The sequence below is a fragment of the Arachis ipaensis genome, chromosome B8 (assembly GCF_059453495.1).
Source record: "Arachis ipaensis isolate K30076 ecotype BB chromosome B8, ASM5945349v1, whole genome shotgun sequence".
NCBI classification, from domain to species: domain Eukaryota; kingdom Viridiplantae; phylum Streptophyta; class Magnoliopsida; order Fabales; family Fabaceae; genus Arachis; species Arachis ipaensis.
Window position 1 is genome coordinate 57865145 of NC_142443.1, and position 3788 is coordinate 57868932.

General features: G+C 32.4%; 2 long non-coding RNA genes across 2 annotated transcripts; both read right to left on the reverse strand.

The window, feature by feature from the left end:
* LOC110265918 (uncharacterized) lies at positions 1–1037 on the reverse strand. Its single transcript, XR_002352539.2, has 4 exons — positions 901–1037; positions 358–441; positions 216–258; positions 1–136 (listed from the first exon to the last, which is right to left on the reverse strand). It is a non-coding gene; the product is annotated as an uncharacterized LOC110265918 (long non-coding RNA).
* Positions 1038–2727: 1690 nt separating this feature from the next.
* LOC148548218 (uncharacterized) lies at positions 2728–3402 on the reverse strand. The gene is made up of 3 exons (XR_015896130.1): positions 3265–3402; positions 2967–3165; positions 2728–2868 (listed from the first exon to the last, which is right to left on the reverse strand). It is a non-coding gene; the product is annotated as an uncharacterized LOC148548218 (long non-coding RNA).
* Between the last annotated feature and the right edge of the window lie 386 nt (positions 3403–3788).

Here is a 3788-nt window from a genome sequence, read left to right on the forward strand (position 1 = left end):
TTATCATCTCAAATATATTAGCATCATTATTAGCACTTCATTATTAGCATCTCAAATAAATACATGGTTACCTTTTTCAAAGATTCCTGAAGAATCTTTTGTAAAGACCCATTGTTCTTTTTGAGTACATGAAAGCCTATATATTTCACAAAGCCATTAGATTTTTGGAATGACTAAAAGTGATAATATCAGATGGTTGCCAATTACCAACTTACATTTTTAAAATCAGAACGCGATTTAATAGGATCCACATATTTGCTACAAAAGAAAAATAAAGCACATTATCATCACAATAGCATGTAATACAAACTGTAGCAGATATCGTAAAAGAACATAAAATTGGAGAAAAGAACTTACTACATATAGTTTTCCTAACAAGAACTTCTCTCAGCAATTTCTTTTTCGATCTCAAGTTTTCAGTACACTCTTCTCATCAATAACCTACAAGATTGCTAATTGTGTTAAAGAAACAAATTTAAACACAAAGCCGCCACTGTTACAGCCACAGGAATTAAGATTTAACAGTAATCCTTTCTCATCAACCCAACCAAATAGTTAATTATCAATTGTACATAAATATGATACCTCATTTTAATTAGTCAAATTTACAATTCATAGTTAAGAACTTGACATTTAACATATTTATAATTCACAATCAGAACACTCCAATCATGTACACCTAAATAAAACAGAGGGTATTAGGCAATATTAGAAATCTTGGAATCATCATCGTCAAGGAGCCACCAAATGAAATTGATTTGCTTTTACAATGAGATTAGAACTAAACTATACAAGGAGCCACCAAATTACATGCCATGACTAGTATTTTTTAGAAAACTTACTTTCTTTCATCAATATAAAGATAATAGAAAGAAGCACATTCTAATTCTTTGACCTTACCTGCAAAGTATTGTTGGCAAGATCCAGCATTCAGAACCCAAGAATAAATACAAGAGCACCTCTTGTTCAGGTGTCTTTAAATGTGCTAGAATTTCAAAAATATAAAATTCATTAGTATTTAAGTAGGTTCATAGACGTGAAATTTTAAAAGCAGAAGTGTGGTAAAACTAAAGAATAAACAAGAATGAATAGATGGCAAGAAAAACCTGCAATGCTCACTTGTATCCCCGAATAAATAACCAATCTCTGCAGAAAATTCATATTTTTTTACCCCTAATAATAGGAATTTGTAGCAAGTACTAGAAAAGCAGAACCAACCATTTTCTTAAACCACCTTCTTCTGAAAGTACACGGTAGAGCTAACATCATATTAGGAATAATTTAGATAGTATTTGCTACATTATGTTGATCAAAACCTAATAAGAAAAATTATTCTTCACAACTATTGCTAATAAGGAAGATACCACTTCAAAGAAAATTGAACAATACAGGTTATGACATCAATCATAGCAAAAGGTAGACTTAAAAAAAAGTACCAGAAAATGAGAGTGAAAATGTGTTTACAGGGGTGGAAATGATTGAACAAATCATCATTCTCTTCTTCCAGCTTCTGCCATACTTTCTTGTCATACTTCCAGCTCAATGTCTTGGCGTGAAACTTTCTTGCCATCAGTAACAAAAACAATAACAATCAGTAACAACAATCATAAAAACCTGAAAAAGAACGCAAAAAGAGAGATATAAATATCATAATCAAATAACTATAAAACTTTAAACTATTAAATTCAAGTAGACAGGCAATCCAAGAAACCCAAACAGAGATTGGGAAACCTAGAACTGAATAACAGAATAACAACAAGAAAAATTCATGAACAAGTTCAAGCATTAGCCTATGTTATCCAAAGAAACGAATAACAACAACAAAAATTCCATTCATCACAATTTCAACATGAGTGGGTCCATTAATATGAATGTGAGTCACCTTATAATTCAATAATTCATATATAAATAAATAAAAATTTCTTTTGCTTCTATGCCATATCCCAATAATACGACTACAAGTAACTAAAACCCATCCTCAAAGCAAAGCAACGGAGCACTAAATTTATATGTTCTTTAATGAAATAAATTCGTATAATTGAGGACTTTAATGCAATTTGCAAGAAATTAAAGTACTCCATAATGGATGCAGTAGGAGGAGGTGCAATAAGTTTGAGAAACATTTCATCTCCAACTCCGTACCTGTTTGGTGGCTTAGCATTCATGTTTGGACTCATTGCAATGGCATTGATGCTTCTAGCATTTCATGTTTGGACTCATTGGAACATTTCAATGAAAGAGAGATCAAATGTTCCAATGAAAGATGAAAATCGAGCACAATGAATTCAGAATAAATGATAAATAAGGGACAATAATTTTATCATACAATTTCAGGAAATCCAAAAATACAGATGCACCAACATTAATCAGTTACCATTAATCTATCTCAATTCCTAATTAGCACAGCACAAACCCCAAACCAAATAAACCACACCAAATAATGTAACCAGAAATCCCTAGATTTCTATCAAAGATGCTAACAATAGTTTTCAATGGAGAGCACCTCTGTATAATAAATCTTCCAAGATAAACAACAATCAAAAAAATTTCGGAGTTTTTAAATCAAGTGGATTCGCAATCAAAAGAACACAAACAAAGATCAACAAACTTAGAACTCAATAATAGATCTTAATGGAACAAAAAATCTAACCAAACAAAGATCAAGAATAAAAAATAATCAAAGCAACAACCTAGCACAAAGCAAAATTAGGAGGAAAGTATCGGCGCATACCAATGGAGACGGTGTTAAGAGGCGGCAAAGAAACACAAAAGACATGCAACAAAGAAAAAGCAAGAGAAAAAGAAGGAGAAGATGGTGCCATTGGACAGGGAACAGGCTGACAGACCCCAATCATCCATAGATGCAACCTACCAACGAAAGCCACATTAGGCTCAAGCTTTAGATCTGAGAGAAAAAAGGAATTGAATCTAATTACACAAGGAAAAAAAAGCAGCGAAAAATTCACCTGAACAAGCTATGACAAAAATAACTCCGGGAAGACCAGCACCTGTTCCAACGTCCACGAGGCTAAGCTTCTCATGTGACGGCGCGCCGCCGCAGCACGTGCGGTAGCAATCCTTAAGAGGAGGGAGGATTGCAAGCGTGTCCTCAACGTACCTCTCCATGACTTCGTCGGCGTCTTTGACTGCGGTGAGATTCATGCGCTGCAATTAAAAACGGCAAAATTAAGTGTTAATGTAGTTGAAGAGTTGAAAGAATTGGAAAGTAGCAACGACGATGAATGACAGCAACGACGAGCTTACTCTCCCTCTGATCTCAAACACTATGGCAAGCTTGACGGTGACAATGGCGAAGAGATGCGGCAAGTAGATCTAGGGTTTCATTAGATCTCACTCTTCTTCCTTTTTTAATTTTTTGGACAAGTTTTTTTTGGACTGAAATTGGTTTGGGTTTGATTTGAGTAGATTAGGGACTCATTATTTATTTGGACAAATGGACTCAGAAATTTAAATTAGTATTAATCAATAGAATTTCATATTTTGCCATAAATAAAATATGTTATGAAAGTTTTCTAAAACCTCCACAAAAAAAATCCCATAAACAAATAAAAATCTTGTAATGAATAATAATAATAATAATACCGTGAACCTTCTTTATTTGAATCAATATTAATAACAATAATAATCACAACAACAATACTAATAATAAAATAATAATAATATTATAAACATACACAATCAGGTAATAAAAGTAACAATAATAAAATGTTAATTACAATAACAAATTAACAATTCTATCAAAAAGTAACAGTTGAATAATAATAATA